Below are 21,905 nucleotides of genomic sequence, written 5' to 3'. Positions count from 1 at the left end.
CTGTTCCAGAGATTGTTGTAGGTTCCTACTTCTCACTGACTTTGTTAGATGCAGGAGGAAAAAGGAGCATGAAGACTGATTCTATTTATCCACTTATAAAACGCAGGTGGATGGAGAAATAAAATGTTAACTACAAAGAGAACCATTAGGGGAAAAATTACTATTTGCTATTTAGTATCCTGTTTAAGGTAAGTATGAGATCTTGGTGATATAGTAAAATATCAACCCCAGGGAGGATATCCTTTTAGATTTTATTGGATTTCTAAAAAATTTCTTGGGTTATATTTGGTTTTTGGCTTTCCTGAGATACTCCTGGTATTCCACATATTAGAGGAATGTTAAATCTTACAGTATTTAATTTGAAGTAAGTTTTATCCTTCTATTTCTCATGGGGTATTAAATGCAATTGATATTTGATAGGACTACATTGAAATCAGCTTTATATTTTTCAGTTCTTTAATATTCCTGTAGCAGGTGAGTATTCTATTCCTTTTCATAGGATATATATACTACTATGATCAAGACACTTAAGAAAAAATGGTTTTCATCACTACAGTGAGACATCTGGCAGCACATTTGTGTTTGATGAACCATCAATATAATTAACTATGCAATAATTTCTATAGTAATAAAACAGGTGAAAAGTATAAATTTCTATTTTCTTCTATAAAGACTAAATTTAGGTATTTTTCAGCTCTGTTAATGCTGAAATTAACGGACATGTACCTCAACACCAAATTATCATCTCTTTGGCCAAACAATTTTGTGTACATATATATCTTTTCAGAGACATTTTATACATATGCAGACAAATATGTGTATAGACTTTATTCCTTTTAGAATACGCAAATGGTAGCATTCACTACATACTGTTTTGTATTGTGCTTTCTGGATTTAACAATATACTTTGGGGATCTTCTGCCAAGTAATACATTAATACCATCCAGTCTTTGTTTTTGAAGGCACTGTATTTCACCAGCATTAACCAGTCCTGTGGAAGTATATCTAGGTTATTTCTAATCTTTTGCCATTACAGATAATTACAGATTACAGATAATATCTCTTCACTTTAAAATTAAACCAAACTGGAGGGGCCTGGGTGGCTCAGTGGGTTAAAATTAAACCAAACTGTTTACAAGAAACTAGATTTTACTGACTAGTTTTGCTTATTTCTACTCTCTACTTCAGTTCTCTTAGTAGCAAAATGTAGAAAAAAGGAAGAAAAAGGAAAGATGGGGTCTTAGCTAATCAGCTTTTGGATAACCAAATATCTCACACATTTTTTTTTTGTGATTAGTAAAGCAATATTTTCTGACTCATTCATTATTATTCTTATTATTTCTATAAATGTTATATTTTAATGAGAGGAAAAGAGCGGAAAAAAAGGAAAAATCCAAGAGATTCAGAGATAGTGGAAGAAGCAGATCTAAAATGTGGTTTTGTGTGGCCTGAAAAGCTACTCGGGTAAGTAGAAGAGAGAAATCTGAAGTAGAGCCCCAGATCTGCATAGGCCTTATCTATATTTTGGGGGCAGGTTATTATCACCATCATTTTCTTCAAAAACATTTAAGCATACACTCATACACAGCTCTGTGTGTATGGAAGCTCTGTGCTTCCAAAGCTAGCCAGATGGATACAGCAAGTCTTACAACAGAGGTAAACCTAAATTCAGGTATACCTCAATTTATAGATGGGGGTTTGGTAAACTGTGCTTTAATGTTTATTAAAATTTTATAAATTTTATAATTTTTCCATTTTCACATTATTTTATTTTTTAGAGAGAGAGAGAGAGAGAATGTAAGTGGGGGCGGGGGAGAGATAGGGGAAGAGAATTCTAGGGAGGCTTCATGCTCAGCACAGAGTCTGATGTGTAGCTTGATTTCATGCCCCTGACATCATGACCTGAGCTGAAAACAAGAGTTGGATATCTAGCCACCTGAGCCACCCAGGCGTTCCAAATTTTATACTTTTAGCACGAAGACTACCATTTAAAAAAATTTTTATAGCAAATTTGTTGGGAGAAAGCAATTTTATATTCCTTGGTTTACTTTTGGGTAAGACTTTAAGATCTATATTTTGAGTTGGCTTTATTTAAAGTGAAGATAACTGTTGTGTGTGTGCATATGTGTGTATTTGCTTTTAGTATTCTAAATTTAATTCTGAAATGACTTCAAACTTGAGAAAAGTTGCAAGAACAGCACAAAAACTTTTTGATGCACCAGTGCTTTACCAATTGTTAAAATTTTGTTACTTTTGTATTATATTCTTTTCATAGATACAAATCATTTGTTTTCTAAACTATCTAAGTTGTGGAAATCATATCCTTTGTCCTTAAATATTACCAACATATAGTTCCTAAGAACAAACATAATCACTTACCTAATGGCAGTGCAATCATCAAAATCAGGCAATTTACATAGTAACAATATTATTATTTAACCCAGAACCTAATTCAAATATTTCCAATTGTCCCAACAATGTTCTTTCTGCATTCCTCCCCCCCACCCACCCACCCAGTTCCGATACAATCCAGGATCACACATCCATTTAGTTTTCACATGTCTTTGGTTTTTTTTTTAATCTGAAATAGCTCCTCAGCTTTTCTTTACATTTTGGGACACTGCCATTTTTTAAGAGTATCTTTGAGTTTGAGTTTGTCTGATATTTCCTCAATATTAAGTTAATTATGCATTTTGAGAAAGAAGAATATCACTGATATCTTTTATCCAATACATAACATCAAGAAGCACACATGCTGTCAGTTTATCTGATTATTCCTTATGGTAATTTTGATCACACGGTTAATGTGTTACTACAAGGTCTCTCCCTTCAAAAGCGATTTCCCATGGCTATTAATAAGTAATTTTTGGAGACATTCTCTGGGATATGTAAATAGCCTGTTTCTTAATAACTTTCCCTTTCTAGTTTTAGCAACCATGGATACTTCTAGATTGAATCAATTTATCCATGATGGTTGCACAATGATGATTTTCTCATCTATCATTCATTCCACATTTATTGCCATTCTACTGTAAAAAGAGCTTTTCCTTCTTATTCATGGAGTATCTATTTATTTATTTTCATGAATTCACAGATTTTTATTTTATATTGTGAATTATATTTCATTATTATTATTATTAGTTACTTTGTTGCTCAAATTGTTTCAGATTTGTGGGAATCCTTTCAAGCTTGTTCCTGGGGCCTTTTGACATATCCCTACCATTTTCTGAGCACTTCATAGTATGCTGGCATGAAAAGATGTCTCAAAGTTCATCTTAGTTTCCCTCCCCCAGTCCTGGAGTCATTTCTCCAAGGAACACTGTCTCCCTGTAGTGGGAAAAGAGACTTAGAAGCCAAAATCTTGGTGCCATGTGTGCTCATTGCTACTGGGCATCCCTGCTTTAAAGCCTTTGTAGTGAAAGGAAGCAGAAAACTTTTTATGCTTTAAAAAGGTCTTGATAAAACTGGTTCCAGGGACTCGTATAAGGTTATTCCTTTTATGTTAGCTTTTGCTATGTTGAGAACTGGTTCAGGTATTTTAGTGTTTGGGTATATGTTATCGACTTCCATTATAATTACATTGACTATTAACATTATTACGCCAAATATTTGATGAAATCTCTGAAAACAAGGACCATGTCTTATTTATTCATTTTATCCTCAAAGCTTAACAAAGCTCAAATCATATAATAGACAATCCATGGAAATTACATGATGTCTAGGATTTGCTTTCCAAGAATCCAGTATAGGGGAAAGGAATATAGACGTAGTAAAGACGGCCATGAGTTGATGACCCCTGCAGCTGTCACGTGGGTTCTTTTTTTCTCCATATATGAAATTCTGCATAATAATGAGATAATTTAAATGACTATCAGGACAACATGGATGGATCTCTAGGACATTATGCTAAGCGAAGTAAGTTAGACAAAGACAAATACCATATAATCTCTCATATGTACAATCTTAAAACAAGCTCTTATACACATAGAACAGACTGGTGATTGCTAGAGACTGGAGTGGGAGAAATGAGAGAAAGGGGTGTAAAGGTACATACATACATATGTAAATTAAAAAAATGTAGAAAGTTCAAATCTGTTCCATAAACATAAAAAACACAGAAATTTTAGCTGATGTCATATTTTAATTTATTCTTACGTATAAATGGCTTGAGAATATTGCTCTAGTTCTGTGTCAGATTTTCTTAGATACCCTTGGCCTCAGAGAGAAAGGAAAATTAATGAGCATAATGAGCATAATGCTATGCTGTTCTAAAATCTCTATTTATAGAAACTCAGAGTCTTCCAGTTATTTTTTCTGGAATCCCAACAGATGACCCCATATATAACTTGAAATTCCAATCTCTGGCTAGATTGTTCTAAGTACATATGACCAGAAGAGGGCTGGTTGTCATTCCCAGAAATACACACAATAATTCCTTTCCATTCTGTATTAGCTAACAGAGTGGGAAAAATATCCAACAAATTCACATTTATTCAGCAAGATCTTTTGATTAAGAGATTAATAGATGTTTATAAAGCTCCTGAGTAAAAAGGATCCACACTTTTTGTAGGAAAGCTTCAATATATCCCTAGAATATGGGGGCAGGGACTAAAAATTATTCTGAAGAATATGGCCATGATCTTCCCTTGGCATTTCATTTATTTTTGGTTACCCCCAAATTTAAGAAATTCATTTAATTCCATAAACATAACTGAGGCTTCACAAATATTGTGATCATATCAAAATAGTCTTAGATTTATCCTGATTTTATTTTTTTAAAGATTTTATTTATTTATTTATTTGTCAGAGAGAGAGAGGAGTGAGAGTGAGCACAAGCAGACAGAGTGGTAGGCAGAGGCAGAGGGAGAAGCAGGCTCCTGGCTGAGCAAGGAGCCCGATGCGGGACTCGATCCCAGGACGCTGAGCTGAAGGCAGCCGCTTAACCAGCTGAACCACCCAGGCGTCCCAAAAAATGTCCATGGTTTTAACTGCCATACCACTAATGTAGTCTTTTTTTTTGTTTTTAAAGATTTTATTTATTTATTTGACAGAGAGAGATCACAAGTAGGCAGAGAGGCAGGCAGAGAGAGAGAGGAGGAAGCAGGCTCCCTCCTGAGCAGAGAGCCCGATGCGGGACTCGATCCCAGGACCCTGAGATCATGACCTGAGCCGAAGGCAGCGGCTTAACCCACTGAGCCACCCAGGCGCCCAATGTAGTCTTGGAAGCATTAATCTGAGACACAAAAAATTTGGATAATTATTTTGAATGTATATACATTTATGATATTAGAACAACCCCTAAAAAAAATAAAGTAAATAGGCTTTAGAGCTACTTGGAGAAAGACAAAAACCTAGCATCTTGCTTCGGAAATATATGAAGATGGCTTTTCTTGACAGTGCAAGTTGTTTTCTTTCTTTTATTCTTTTTTTTTTTTTTTTAAAGATTTATTTGTTTGTGTGTGAGAGAGAGGGAGAGAGAGAGTGAAAATGGGGGGGGGGGAGCAGAGAGAAAACTCAAGCAGACTCCCCACTGACTGTGGAGTCTAGAACTGTGAGATCATGACCTGAGCTGAAACCAAGACTTAGATGCGTAAGTGACTGTACCACTCAGGTGCCCCAGCCCAAGTTGTTTTCTGATACTTAAATAACAGATAGTCAAAATATTAAAAAGGGAAAGTAAAAAATTACAGTCACTGAGATATCCTATTTTTGGGGAAAACCCCACCCCAAACAGATATATGTACATGCATACACTGTTCAGAGATGAGAGTGGACATTCTCCTGAGGCTGTTTATTTAACAAAAAGTCTTGGCTTATAAAGCATATCCCACCTTCCCATTAGGAAAACTGACATTGATATTCTTTATCAACAATATTTCAAGACAATCTCTTTTTAATTATGAGCATTTCCCCACCACAGCACTGAATTCACTATTTCACCTAAATAGTAGATATTTTGTCATATTTAAAAAAACATGTCTTCTCAGTGTTACTGATAAGGAAATATGCTAAAGTGACCCAGAGCAGTCAATTCAGGTAGGATTTAATGCCTCAAGTAATTTTCTAACTTAGGCAACAGAAAGAGCCTTTGGGGTTACTGGAACTAAATGACAACCTTTTAATCAATGTTGATTCAAAAGGTGCATTCCTTCCTAAAGCTAGTGTGAAAGTGCTAGTGAATTCTATTATGTCTGGGCAAAATCAGAATGCGAACATTCTGCAGCCTGTATGTTTTAAGTAAATACAGACCAAAGAACTTCATACTGCTGCCATGAGCATATATTTTCTCCAGACAATAAGTGGTACATTAGCACATTTTGTCTCCTGGCTGCAGCTTTTTTTTCTCCCTGGATTCCTGGAAATACTCATGGGACAGTCTAGAAAAATCAATGTTGTAATCATTAAGAAATTATCGCTTGATGGAGTCTTGTGTCTATAATCACCAGCATCCAGTCCTGTCAATTTCAATGGATGATGAGACAAATTTACTTTTTTTTCTTAAGTGTATTAATGGGTCATTAATGTAAGCAAAATAAAGCATGGCAGGGTGAATAACAGCAACCATATTTCTTCAATCAAACATCCATACTGTGTGCGTCTGTTTGTGGTTTCAAAGATCTGGATTAAATAACATGAGTCACATCTGAAAAGGCTCCTAAAAACTGGATTTTGGTATCACTTGGTCATACATAAAATAGCTCCCTTTACACTACATTTCCACATTTAGAAAAAAATGAAATTGTTCCCTCTGAGATAGCTACACTACATTCTTGACCTCTGATACCTAAAAGCCATTCATGGAAAGAATAAAATTTAGGCAGGGAACCTGGGTGTCTTAGTTGGTTGGGCATCTGCCTTTGGTTCAGGTCATGATCCTGGGGTACTGGGATCAGCAGGGAGTCTGCTTCTCCCTTTTTTCCTCTGCCCCTCCCTCTGTTCATGGTCTCTCTCTCTCTCAAATAAATAAATAAAATCTTATAAAAAAAGAATAAAATTAAGATGGATAAGAACAGGGGTAAGTCACTTCATATTCTCAATATAACATTCAATTATGATTGGTCAAGGAGGTACTTTCTGAAATTCATTAAGCTTTCCAGTTTTCCCACTGACTATTTAGAATGCTCCTAACCTAATATTTGCTTTCTAGGTTACGGGGTAAGAAATTAGGATAGGGCAGCTGAGGGGCAGTAAATGTTTTGGTGTAGGTAAGTTAACATGGAGCTCAAAGTTAAGGAATTCGGGTCTTGTAGACAGTGTTTGCTGTGGAAGTTTTATAAGCATTAGTCATGACCTTCAAGAAGATAACAGCAAGCTCTGTGATTTTCAAAGGGGATGTGGGAATGAGGGTTTTGATGGAAACTTTCCAGAGCTGCAGCTGCCGAGTTTGTGGGTTTTTCATTGGTTGTCACTTGATAGAGGTAGGGTGGAAAGAAGAATTCTTTGAGGGCAAGTTCAGACAGTGAATAGTTCAAGGTTGCAGCCTGCCTAGAAACTGCAAGCAATGAATGGACACACAAACCACAAATGTTAGAAGACACAACTGGTGGGAGTTTTTAAGGTGTTGAAATTATTCTGTTACTGTACAATAACCACACAGAGTAAAATTAACATAAAATATGGATAGTTAGCAATATAGTTGAGGATGATTTTTCCAAATTCTGTTTTTTTCCCCCAACATTTCTTATCATAGCAATGGTACAATGGAAACAGCATAAACTTTCATGTCAGGGAGACAAAGATTTGGCCCTGCTACTTTGTGTGTATATGACTAGGTCTCAATTTCATCCACAACAGGAGCATAATAGCTACCTTGTAGGGCTGTTATGGGAATAAATGCGACAATGTATGTTAGATAGCAGCAGACAGTAGCTGCTCAAAAAAGGTTAATTATATTATCATTATCATAATAATGAATACTCCTTTGTTATGAACAACCACACTACCACCTATGCAATTGTTACAGGTGAGTTGACTTACAGAACAAAAGCTGTATTCAACTGCATGTAAATCTTTCATACTGTTTTAATAAATGGTCCTTTATGGTTTTAAGTTTATGGGATTTTTAAATTTAAAGTTTACCAATATAGCTTTTATGTCATAAAAACAGAGAACTTTATGGGTTCTTTCAGCACGGCAGAAGACATATTCATTAAGAGCTTTACAATGACATGCAGTACTTTGTGCTAAGGAGGAATATGGCTAACTGCCTCCTCCCTGGCTCAGACAAGATTCCCTATGATTCAGTGATAACGAAAACCACGAGCTGCCATTCCTAATAAAATGTCCTATTGGCTCTGTGTACTATATGGTAAACTCTAGGTCATATATTCTTTTCTTATTTCTACTTTTCTTCTCTAAGGCTAGCTAAAACCTGCCTTTCATAAATTTTAAGACAGTAAATTAAAATAAAGAATGTGGAATTTGACCTAGTACTAACCCAGATTACCTAAAATAGAATCAACCATTGGGGTATCCATCTACTCTTTCTGCATAGGCAAACCCAACAGTCATTTCCCCTACCACATTTAAATCAACTGTCCTTCAGGTGTCATATTCTATCTCTTCATGTTTTAACACCTATGGGCTTCTCAATTTATTACCCTAGGGTAGGGGTTAGCAAACTATGGCTAGTGGGCCAAAAGCTGGTACACAGTCTATTTTTGTAGAGCACACAAGAAAGATTTTGACATCTTTAAAGGATTGGAAAAAAGTAAAAACTAAGGTAATTTGTTATGACATGTGAGAAATACATAAAATTTAAATTTCAGTGCCCATAAATACAGTTTTATGGAACACAGCCCTGCTCATTTGTTCATGTATTGCCTGTGGCTGCTTTTGTGTTATAATCATAGAGTTGAGTAGTTGCTACAGAGACTATATGGTTGAATAGCCTAAAATATTTACTATCTGGCCTTTTATGAGTTTATCAACACTGCCCTAAGGGTTCTTTCTCTTGCACTAAAATAAGGCAAATTCATATAAGAGATACTGCCTAATCTTCCTGTCCAGTCAGCTTTGGAAAGGAAATAAAGCCTAGCTTGAGTTTTCACCAGGGTGGAATGAGACCATGAAACAACAACAACAACAACAACAAAAACAAAAACAACAAACCTCACACAGGATACAGGGGATATGGGTCTCAGGTTTTGTTTTTATGTTTTTATGTTTTATGTCCTAGAGATTATGTGTTACGTAACTTCTCTTGTCCTATAACATGGCTTCTCCCTTGTTGGGCTCTCAGTTTCCTTCATGTTTGAAAAAAAGAGTCCTTCACTGCCTTAGTGAATCACTATTATAGTACATGAAACCCTGCCAACATCGCGTTCCTCACTCCACTTTCCAAATCAATCCAGGATCAGTGGAAATGAGGGGAAAGAGGATACTGGAAAACTTCCCATAGGACTTCAGGATGGAAGCGTAGGACCCAGTTTTAACCCTATGGAGATGGGCCCCTGATGTGACCACATATCTACTATAATGAATAATTCATCCCAGTCTCCACTGGAGAAAGGGGCTACCTTAAGGCATAGGAGACTGAATCATTTATTTTCTAGAAGTTCCCTATTATAAATACAACTGTTAAGCACATAATCTAAAAATATTTATGTCTGGGAAGTTACTTTCTAGATTATAGCTAAAAAGCTGGATAAATGGATGGAGATGGGATGGGTAGAGATAACTTTATATTAAAAAAAATACAGCAGTATCTAGAGATTTTCTATTCACACAGACATTATCAGTTGGCAAATAAATTTCTAATCAGTTAATTCTCATGCATTTAATAATGTAATATAAACCTATAAATTCTCATTTCTAAGCTAAGAATAGACTATATATAACTGCATAGTCAAGAAATTTTCTCACAATTTACTTTAAAAATCATTTATCCCTTATTGGGTTACAAGTGACCAACTGCTTTTACCATTCCAAGTCCTTGCTGCACAATAGGAAAGCTAATTTCAATGCTATGGATCTTCCCTTCACTAACTATGTGGCTAGTTTGTATTCGTGTGGCAAAGGAAAATCAGTTATTGGGTTTCTGTCAAATGTAGAAGCTTAAATTAGTTATGGGTACAGTGATTACTCATCATTCCAAGTGTTGAATAGAGCTCAGAGTCTTGGCTTGCTCTCTGGTCATACTGTATTACTAAGCAACTTCGGAACAGGTGCCGTCAAAGGGAAGACAGGTTCTGAGAAAAGACTAGAGTGGATAACACAAGCATGAATTAGAATGAACAATAATTTTTATAAGTAGAGAGGACAAATAATTACCTACTACGATGTAAAGCATCTAAATTTATTAAAATTAGAGTTGCAAAAGCTCTTAGCGTACAAGTTTCCTTTTTGAGGAAAACCAGCATGCATGCCAGGTAGCCATTTTCCAGGTTTTGCCTGATCACTCACTTCTGGTGGCAGTGTGTTCCCCTTCTTCACCTAAGCCAGCTCATTCTATTGTGGTACAACTCCAGTGACTATATAGTCAAAAAATGCCCAAGAAAGTATGGAAAAGAATACTGAGCAAGAAAATAAAAGCTCCAAATCCCAACCTCAGTCCTACATTAACTCTATCTATGTGACACTGAGCAAGTCTTTGGTACCTTCTGGACCTCAGTTTCCTCATCTGTAAAAGAGAGGCTCTATGGTCCTTTCTAGTTCTGAATTTTTCTAATTCTGTAATTTCCATTAATGCTACTAAATCAGTTGTGAGAAAGCTACAAAGAGCTCTTAAATTTTTCTTCATACAGTTCTCACTTATGTCACAGTGGGCTGTGAACGTTTCATGACTTTCTAAACTTAGTCCTAACACAGTTTTTCCGTCAGCTTTCCAGATTACCTATAGCTTGAATCTGCTTGGATTCTTCATATCTCAAATGTTATCACATCCCAGAATCTGCCTTTTTAGTCACCAGATGGCAAAGGTCAAGCTACAAAATCCCTCTACAAAATCCCTCAGTTTGGCTTGTGCAGTTCCAAAGTTAAAACAAAACAAAACAACTTCAGTAATGTTTTACTGTTCTCGTATGCTGAACTAAAAGAGCCTTGTTCTATCTTCTATAGAATGTTAGTAAACTGCTCAATATTTGATCCCTTTTTTATGATTAGAATACACAGGCCCAATAAACCATGAGCTCAAGGACAAGTTATACCTTTTATAAAAACTGCAATTAATGTACATTTGGTATAGTGTAAGTATATATAATTATTTTTTAGAAGCAAAATGCTATATATTTCAAAGTGATAGTAACTTGGCAAAGTTGCAAATACAACAGTAAAATGAATGACCATTTAGCATTTAATGTATTTAACTAAAGTAGTTAAATACATTAAAAGTATTTAACCATTAAAAAGACTGTGCCTGGGAAGCATTACTTTATTGAACAATCATAACCAAAATCTAGTGTTAACTAAAACAAAACTTATTTTCTATACAAATAAATACATTTAGTTATTTTAATAAGATATTTTTATTTATTTAAATATTTTGTTTATTTATTTGAGAGACAGAGAGAGAGCATGAGAAGGGGGAGGGGGAGGGGGAAAGGGACACGCAGATTCCCTGCTGAGTGGGAAGCCTGATGCAGGGCTTGAACCTAGGTACCCCTTTAGTTAGATTTTTTAAAAATAAATTTTCACATTTTTGTTATAAATGTGAAAATAAACTAGTTTTTTCAGTCATTTAAGTCCCCCCCAACTTTTTTTAAATAAAAGGAAGGCTGTCTGGGTGCTGAAATAACCACTAATAATTGACACATTTACTTGAAAACATCCCCAGGATGTATATGTGTCATACTTGAGTAAAAAGTTATATTAAAAATTATCACAAATCAACAAGTCAGGAAATGACAGATGCTGGCGAGGATGCGGAGAAAGGGGAACCCTCCTCCACTGTTGGTGGGAATGCAAGCTGGTGCAGCCACTCTGGAAAACAGCATGGAGGTTCCTCAAAATGTTGAAAATAGAACTGCCCTATGACCCAGCAATTGCACTACTGGGTATTTACCCTAAAGACACAAACGTAGTGATCCAAAGGGGCACGTGCATCCGAATGTTTATAGCAGCAATGTCCACAATAGCCAAACTATGGAAAGAACCTAGATGTCCATCAACAGATGAATGGATCAAGAAGATGTGGTATATATACACAATGGAATACTATGCAGCCATCAAAAGAAATGAAATCTTGCCATTTGCGACAACATGGATGGAACTAGAGCGTATCATGCTTAGTGAAATAAATTAAGCAGAGAAAGACAACTATCATATGATCTCCCTGATATGAGGAAGTAGTGATGCAACATGGGGGCTTAAGTGGGTAGGAGAAGAATAAATGAAACAAGATGGGATTGGGAGGGAGACAAAACCATAAGTGACTCTTAATCTCACAAAACAAACTGAGGGTTGCTGGGGGGAGGGGGTTTGGGAGAAGGGGGTGGTATTATGGACATTGGGGAGGGTATGTGCTTTGGTGAGTGCTGTGAAGTGTGTAAACCTGGTGATTCACAGACCTGTACCCCTGGGGATAAAAATATATGTTTAGAAAAAATAAAAAATTAAAAAAATTATCACTATATATAGTTCATAGTAATGACTTCTGAGTCTTCCATTGGATTTTAACAATAACATCCAAATTCCTTACCTTGTTCTACAATTTTTGGCCCTGCCTACCTCTCCAATGTCTTTTCTTACCACTTGCTCCCATTTCTCTAGTTTTTTTCATTTGTTCTCTTCCAAAGCACAAAGGTTTTTTTCCACCTGAGTGTCTTCACATAAGCTTTTCCCTCTTATTTATTGCTTGTCTAACTCTAAACACTGCTTTGTGGAGAAAGCAAGAGTTTTGTTTGGCCTAGAGTTGATGATATTGGTTTTTTAGATTCATTCATTCATCAAGCATTTACTGAGCACCCACTATGTGTGAGACACATTTCTAGATTCTAAGTATACAACAATGAACAAATATACAAAAAACAAAGTCCTTACCCTTTTGGAAACTGTATTTTAATATGGAAAACAGGTAACAAAGAAGAAAATACATAGTATATGAGATCATGATATGTACTAAAGATAAAGTAAGGTCGAGAAGTAGAGAGGGAAGGTGTGTGTGTGTGTGGCTTCAAGTTTAGATACTGTGGCCGAGGAAGGCCTATGGAGTAGATGACATTTGAGCAAGGGATTAGAGGAGCTGACTGGGCCATGGAGATACCTGGGGAAAACCATTCCCAGCAAGGGAAGAGCAAAGGCAAATGTCATGATGAAGAAATGAGCAGGTTTATCTAAGGAAAAGACAGGAGGCCAACTGTGGCTGCAGAGGTGAGGTTAGAGAGCCTCATGGAGCATTGGTAGGACTTTCGACTTTGCTAAGTGAGATGGGAAGCCTCTGGATGGTTGTGAAAAGAAAAGCAACAAGACCTGACTTATGCTTCAATAATATCTCTCCAACTATGGGAAGGAATGCATAGAAGGGAGACCAACTGGGAGGCTATTGCAATAATCCTGGAAAGAGATAATGGTGGTTTGGGCTATAGTAGTACAACAGAGATCTGTAAGAAGTGATCAGATTATGAATATATATTGAGGGTACACCCAACAGGATTTCCAGATAGATTAAATGTAGGTTTTGAAAGGAAGAGAGGAGTCAAGGAGAGTCAAGAGAGGAGTCAACTCCAAGGTTTCTGGCTTGAGCATGTGTAAGAAGGAAGTTGCCAGCATTTAAGATCAGGGGACTTAATAATCCAGACTTCCAGCTTCTCTCAAAACACTAGAAGAAGGTTATTGGTTTATAATGAAATGCTTGGTAATAATGTCCCTGTGAAAGACCTGATATGTTTCCCTTCAGCAAACACTAGAACACTAGATGGTCCAATGTATACTTGTATTTTTCACAAGACAAAAATCAGCTGGAGCTGGGAAGCAAATGCCCCCTTTGGAGCACTCTCCCTATTGTCTTAGACCTGGCCTTTTGGGCAATAAACAGCCAGCTTACAGCTTGACCCCTGCCCGAAGTTCTCTGATAAATTCACTGTCTTATGATACAACATACCTTGCTACTAATTCTGACAAAAGAAAGGAAAGGTTTTGACAAAGTATTTATTTTAAAACAGGTATAAAGAGAGCACCTATTATTCAAGTTTTCTCCTTGTCAAATCCACAGGGATTTAACAAGAACCTGTGACAGAGGTCCACCCTCTGTCTTCCTTCGTAGTGGAAAGAGAAGCCCTTAAAGAAAAAACCCTCTTCTGCATATTCTGACTTCATCAAATCTGAATCCCACTCACTTGACAGTCCATGTCCCCACTGCCCAATAATAAAGTATGGTACTGGACCATATCTGACTGGACCTGATTTCTAAATAACAGTGCTCTGGGACCCCGGTCAGTATGAAGGGTCATTGGTTCCAGGCTGCTAATATCACCAACGAGCTTGTTGGCTGGTAAATTGCTTATCTTCTTTGGACTTCCGTTCCCCATCAACAAAGAATGGAGTTAAACTATAGTATGGTTTCTCCAGATCTATGTATGAACAAATATCCTGCTCTAGGTGGTTATTCAGTTTCATTTACATAAGGGTTATTGGCTTATAATGAAGTGCTTGGTAGAAATGTCCCTGTGAAAGACATGATGTTTCCCTTCAGCAAAAAAACAAAACAAAACAATGTACCCCTAAATATCTTGTTTTGTTTTGTCTATGAGGAAGTTCGGTTCAATACAATTTTCAATTATAACAAAACCATTTTTACCTCCGTATTTGAGTACAGCATTTTCCTTCATATTCATCCTAATGGTTTTGATTTTATTTTTAACTGCCCAGGTGTAGGTACATTTTGACTCTAGGCAACATCAAATGTTTTCCGAAAGGGGGTGGGGCAAGAGGTAAACATTGGAAGAAAGGGGCAGGAAAAGGAAAGTGATTTTTAAAAAAGTCTTTCCATCTGATATTAGGAAAGTCAGCACATATGCTTTGTGAAAGAGAACATATAAATATAAACCTTACAGTGCTGCCGCAAGCAGCTTTCTCTGAGGTCTACACCCTATAAATGTTCTTTTTTTTTTTAAGATTTTATTTATTTATTTGACAGAGAGAGAGTGACAGAGCACAAGCAGGGGGAGTAGCTGAGGGCAAGGAAGAAGCAGGTTCGTCAAGCAGGGAGACTGATGTGGGGTTCGATCCCATGAGGACCAGGACCTGAGCTGAAGGCATATGCTTAACCAACTGAGGCACCCAGGTGCCCCTGAGGCTAACACCCTTTAAAAATTTGCTTTTAAATGAATAAGAGCAGCTATGAACAGTATGGGGCTATAGATTGCTAAGGGGGACAAGCCCTACTGAAAAATTCTTCCATGCAATCTCTTTCTCTTATTAGTTACGGTCATTTAAAGAAAAAATTGATAAATTTTTTGACCTGGATTAACTCCCTATAATAAAGAAGGATCAGGGCGCCTGGGTGGCTCAGTGGGTTAAGCCGCTGCCTTCGGCTCAGGTCATGATCTCAGGGTCCTGGGACTGAGGCCCGCATCAGGCTCTCTACTCAGCAGGGAGCCTGCTTCCTCCTCTCTCTCTCTCCCCGCCTGCCTCTCTGCCTACTTGTAATCTCTGTCTGTCAAATAAAAATAAATAAAATCTTAAAAAAAAAAAAAAGAGGGATCAGTTTTGATATCAAGGAGAATTAAAAATTTTTTTTAAGATTTTATTTAAATCAGAGGCTTTAACCCACTGAGCCACCCAGGCTCCCCTTAAAAATCAGTAATCAGTTAATCAGTAACATAAAAACTATGGGTAAAGTAAGCATCAAGACAGATACTTTGTGGTAATAAATCAAAGGACACTCTATAAACCTGCATTCATAAAGGATCAGGGTATCAGTCCTCCTTTGGTACCATGGGAAAAGGCATATGCTTGAGGCTTGAGAAAGTCAGGACACCCAGGCTCCAACTAGTTTGACAACCTTGGGCAAGTCATGTAACCACCTTGGGTCTCACCTGTAAAATGAAGAAAATGTGGAGAGTACAGAGTCAGACTTTTTCATAACTGAACTCCACTTACTCAGTTCTGTCCCTTTGTTTAACTCAGGACTGAGCCCATATATACTGAATCCTGGAGACTACGAGGCTATTGTCTAGTATGCCCCATGCATTTCTTCCAACTGTTTCAACAATTACATTTATTCCCAAACCTGTTTATGCCTGTTGGATTTGTTATTGTAATTATATAATTTAATCAAATATTAGGTAACGTGATGAAATATGACAGTGAAGGCAGGAGTTGTTTTTATGCAAAAACACTAACACTTTGAGAAGACCTGATAAAAGCATATCATTTAAAATAGCTATCAAGGGTGCCTGGCTGGCTCAGTCATTAAGCATCTGCCTTTGGCTCAGGTCATGATCACAGAGTCCTGGGATGGAGCCCCACATTGGGCTCCCCGCTCAGTGGGAAGTCTGCTTCTCCCTCTCCCACTCCCCCTGCTTGTGTTCCATCTCTCACTGTCTCTATCTCTGTCAAATAAATTTAAATAAATAAATAAATAAATAAATAAATAAATAAATAGCTAGCTAGCTATCAAGGCAAATATGGGTTAGACAAATCTAAAAGAATAGAAAATAAATTGTTAAATCTAGAAGGATTCCTTCTTAAATCTTATTTCTACTTTAGCAAAATTGAAATAGGGAACCTAGAAAATGCAATCATTAAGGTATAATCAATGCAAGAAAAATATTAGGAAATTAAAATCAGCAGACCTATAATCAAAGAAAAGGCCTTGGTCCTACATCAAGGTTTCTACTGCAATGGGAGGGAAGTAAGAACCACAGCGAAATGTTGTAGAGGCTCCCATCTCTTATTTAAAACCAGATGAAACAGGCATTGATGACAACAAAAGTACTTCCCAGGAGAGGCTAGGGAAGGAGAGGAAAAGTGGAGGATGGGGTTAGGTTTGTGGGAAGGACAGGCCTACAGACACACAGATATCACTTTTGACAGTCTCACATGTCCCTGCCAGTCTGCCAGCTGAAGGGAGAATGAATCCATTTCTGGATCACAGGTTGGTCTCTTAAGCTCTCAAGAAGTAAACATCTCTTCAACTACTAGAGTTAGTAGTTAAATTCTGCATTTGCTTCCTCAGTTTTTTTATATATATATTTGATAAATTACTTAATGAGTAATAGTGTATGTTGGATTTACCTGGGCAAAAGACATTGAGAATGAGAACACAGGATGATCTGGTTTCGTGAGAGTAAGACTTGCAGAGCGTGAATAGTCCTAGGTAGAAATAATAGTTTTCAATGGCAAGACCAGGCCTGTAATTTTCTGCAGCACACCATGACCTCATGGTTTATATGAGGCCAACTCCATAAATCAAGCTTTACCTAATTAAAGATTCTTCTGCAGATCTACATTATTAGAACAAATAATTAAAACTGCCTAGGCAATAATACAAGCCAGATATGTTTACAAAAATGCTCTCTTTTCCCCTTAAACTCTTTGTCTCACTACCACTTACAGACCTTTCACATTTAGTAAATTATAGACTTAGAGCATTTCTTTCAGTCTGACTTCACTTTCAAGGAATTCTTCAATTAACTTTACGTTGCTTTAAGCTGTTCATCCAACGAGAAAACAATCTGTGGTTTCTGACTCCTTTGCGTGCCAATGGCTGCCATCCATGTTTGACTTTCAGACACACTGTCTCTTGAGAGCCAGGCTCTGTTTTCATAAAACCAGCCTGTTGTCATAGCATTTTGACAAGCACTATAGAAAAACAAGGAACAATACTCCGTGGTGGCTAAACTGAGAGAATTACCACTGCAAGGGTGACTGCACTGGGACATACATGACATCCACACCCAACCACCCGGCCTGAGCCAGAAGGTAACACATACTCCACTTTCATCTGTGACCTTTCCATTTTCAGGCACCATCTCTCTACCACCAATTCCTTTCTTTCCCCCTCGTCTTTTTCCCAAATAGCTAAAACACCCAAAACTCATGGAAGGGTATGGCTACTCTAAACAACACGTAAAAATACCAGTGAAAATCTAGGAAGCAAGAGATTACACTGTCTTTGCAATAGTTACAGCGCATCTAGTTATCAGATCTTCAGCCAAATAGTGTAATGAAAAAACATGAGCTCAGAGGTGGGCCCTCAGTTCAAAACTTTGAATTTTCTCAGACTCTGGTGTAGCAACCTCGATTCTCTGCCTCTTCAGGCTTACACACTAATAGTTCTGAAGAAATATTACTAAAAGTAATAACTGGGCAGGGGAAAATAACAATGGGAACAAATGACGGAAATAAATGATGAACAGATTATATAGATATATATTATAATAATAAATATATAATAATTAATAAACAATTAATAAATATATAATATATGTATATACATTATATAGATTATATAGATCTAGAATAGAATTTATAATAGATTTTCTGCCTATCATCCCTGAGTCACACGGAATGGAATTTCTTTCATTTTCCTTTCATCCTTGCTTAGTCAGTTTCTGGGTGTCTCTCACCTGAGTTCATTCTATGGAAGCACCTGTGAATTCAACAGAATAATAAACTGACAATGATATTTTGAAGGCCTCTTGGATAATCAAGCCCCAATACAAAATGCATATGCGGGGTTTCAAAAATCATGCTCAATGCTATTCCTTTAATGGGATGTACAATTCTTGAATAATAGGCCTTTCCACAGCAGAGGAATGAACACTGGGAACGCCATGCCATAGGCATGTAGGCAAAGCCAGGGGAACTAGAATGAATGCAAAGGCCATGTTCAGCCCAAGGGCTGACAAAAGACTCTGCACTGGTTCAGTATGAGATGGCAATGGATGGGAGGACCAATGGAAGATTTGCTCTTTTCTTACAACAGACCTGTGCCTTGACTCTGCTTTTAATGCTACTGCTACTGCACCTGAATCAAAAGATCTGTAGGATCCCTGAGAGACCCAAACTTATTCTAATGCTATTCTTTTCCCCTGTCTTCTTTTCTATCTTTATTTAAAATCCCTATGAGAATTTTATTATATATTTCATTTCCACGCAATCAAAAGTTCTTTGTGGGAAAAAGATTAGTGTAACTATGTCTGTCTTGTGTCTTCTCCTTCCTTTTCTCTCTTCCTCTTTCATTCTCTCTCAGACACATGTACACACACACACACATACACACACACACACACACACACACATCTAGCAACCAAGCTATTTTTCGTTCTCTGTTAAAAAGATCAGAGTTTCGTGCTCACTTCGGCAGCACATATATTAAAAATTGGAACAATACAGAGAAGATTAGCATGGCCCCTGTGCAAGGATGGCACACAAATTCGTGAAGCGATCCAAAGATAGAGCCTAAAAGTAGTAGATCAGAAAAGAACAGAGACAATATACAGTAACAGTCACCTGATAGGCAATACAATGGCACTAAAGTCACATCTCTGAATAGTTACCCTGAATGTTAATGGGCTAAATGCCCTAATCAAAAGACACAGGATATCAGAATGGATTAAAAAACAAAACCCATCTATATGTTGCCTCCAAGAAACTCATTTTAAGCCCGAAGACACCTCCAGATTTAAAGTGAGGGGGTGGAAAAGAATTTACCATGCTAATAGACATCAGAAGAAAGCAGGGGTGGCAATCCTTATATCAGATCAATTAGATTTTAAGCCAAAGACTATAATAAGAGATGAGGAAGGACACTGTATCATACTCAAAGGATCTGTCCAACAAGAAGATCTAACAATTTTAAATATCTATACCCCTAACGTGGGAGCAGCCGACTATATAAACCAATAAATAACAAAATCAAAGAAACACATCAACAATAATACAATAATAGTAGGGGACTTTAACACTCCCCTCTCTGAAATGGACAGATCATCCAAGCAAAAGATCAACAAGGAAATAAAAGCCTTAAATGACACACTGGACCAGATGGACATCACAGATATATTCAGAACATTTCATCCCAAAGCAAAAGAATACACATTCTTCTCCAGTGCACATGGAACATTCTCCAGAATAGATCACATCCTGGGTCCTAAATCAGGTCTCAACCGGTATAAAAAGATTGGGATCATTCCCTGCATATTTTCAGACCACAATGCTCTGATGTTAAAACTCAATAACAAGGGGCGCCTGGGTGGCTCAGTGGGTTAAGCCGCTGCCTTCGGCTCAGGTCATGATCTCAGGGTCCTGGGATTGAGTCCCGCATCGGGCTCTCTGCTCGGCAGGGAGCCTGCTTCCCTCCCTCTCTCTCTCTGCCTGCCTCTCCATCTACTTGTGATTTCTCTCTGTCAAATAAATAAATAAAATCTTTAAAAAAAAAAACTCAATAACAAGAGGAAATTTTGGAAAGAACCCAAATACATGGAGACTAAACAGCATCCTTCTAAAGAATGAATGGGTCAACCAGGATATTAAAGAATAACTGAAAAAATTCATGGAGACAAATGATAATGAAAACACAATGGTTCAAAATCTGTGGGACACAGCAAAGGCAGTCCTGAGAGGAAAATATATAGTGGTACAAGCCTTTCTCAAGAAATAAGAAACGTCTCAAGCACACAACCTAACCCTACACCTAAAGGAGCTGGAGAAAGAACAAAAAAGAAACCCTAAGCCCAGCAGGAGAAGAGAAATCATAAAGATCAGAGCAGAAATCAATGAAATAGAAACCAAAAAAGCAATAGGACAAATCAACAAAACTAGGAGCTGGTTCTTTGAAAGAATTAATAAGATTGATAAACCCCTGGCCAGACTTATCAAAAAGAAAAAAGAAAGGACCCAAATAAATAAAATCATGAATGAAAGAGGAGAGATTACAACTAACACCAAAGAAATACAAACAATTATAAGAACATACTATGAGCAACTCTATGCCAACAAATTTGACAATCTGAAAGAAATGGATGCATTCCTAGAGACATATAAACTACCACAACTGAACCAGGAAGAACATCTTCCTAGGCACATCAGCAAAGGCAAGGGAAGCAAGGGCAAAAATGAACTATTGGGATTTCATCAAGATCAAAAGCTTTTGCACAGCAAAGGAAACAGTTAACAACATATCAGATAAAGGGCTAGTGTCCAAAATCTATAAAGAACTTAGCAAACTCAACACCCAAAGAATAAATAATCCAATCAAGAAATGGGCAGAAGACATGAACAGACATTTCTGCAAAGAAGACATCTAAATGGCCAACAAAAAAGTGCTCCACATCACTCGGCATCAGGGAAATACAAATCAAAACCACAATGAGATATCACCTCACACCAGTGAGAATGGCTAAAATTAACAAGTCAGGAAAAGACAGATGCTGGTGAGGATGCAGAGAAAGGGGAACCTTCCTACATTGTTGGTGGAAATGCAAGCTGGTGCAATCACTCTGGAAAACAGCATGGAGGTTCCTCAAAAAGTTGAAAATAGAACTACCCTATGACCCAGCAATTGCACTACTGGGTATTTACACTAAAGATAAAAACGTAGTGATCCAAAGAGGCACATGCACCCGAATGTTTATAGCAGCAATGTCTACAATAGCCAAACTATGGAAAGAACCTAGATGTCCATCCACAGATGAATGGATAAAGAAGATGTGATATATATACACAACGGAATACTATGCAGCCATCAAAAGATATGAAATCTTGACATTTGCAACGACATGGATGGAACCAGAGGGTATCACGCTTAGCGAAATAAGCCAAGCAGAGAAAGACAACTATCATGATCTCCCTTTTATGAGGAAGTGGTGATGCAACAGGGGGGTCAAGGAGGTAGGAGAAGAATAAATGAAACAAGATGGGATTGGGAGGGAGACGAACCATAAGTGACTCTTAATCTCACAAAACAAACTGAGGGTTGTTGGGGGGAGGGGGGTTGGGAGAAGGGGGGTGGGGTTATGGAC

The 21,905-nt window shown here is 37.3% G+C and overlaps 2 protein-coding genes and 1 non-coding gene across 4 annotated transcripts in view; 2 read left to right on the top strand and 1 right to left on the bottom strand.

Moving 5' to 3' along the window:
• CMSS1 (cms1 ribosomal small subunit homolog) overlaps positions 1-21,905 on the bottom strand; it is a 383,251-nt gene that overhangs the window by 145,244 nt on the left and 216,102 nt on the right. The window lies entirely within an intron of this gene.
• Positions 1-21,905, top strand: part of FILIP1L (filamin A interacting protein 1 like) — a 307,303-nt gene that overhangs the window by 76,122 nt on the left and 209,276 nt on the right. The window lies entirely within an intron of this gene.
• On the top strand, positions 19,234-19,341 carry LOC123394584. The gene has a single exon (XR_006609343.1). It is a non-coding gene; the product is annotated as a U6 spliceosomal RNA (small nuclear RNA).

The sequence above is a fragment of the Mustela putorius genome, unplaced genomic scaffold (assembly GCF_011764305.1).
Source record: "Mustela putorius furo isolate JIRA1106 unplaced genomic scaffold, ASM1176430v1.1 tig00003834_pilon_pilon_pilon, whole genome shotgun sequence".
Taxonomy (NCBI): Eukaryota; Metazoa; Chordata; class Mammalia; order Carnivora; family Mustelidae; genus Mustela; species Mustela putorius.
Note: the sequence above shows the minus strand (reverse complement) of the source record. Positions and strands in the feature narration are given on the sequence as shown.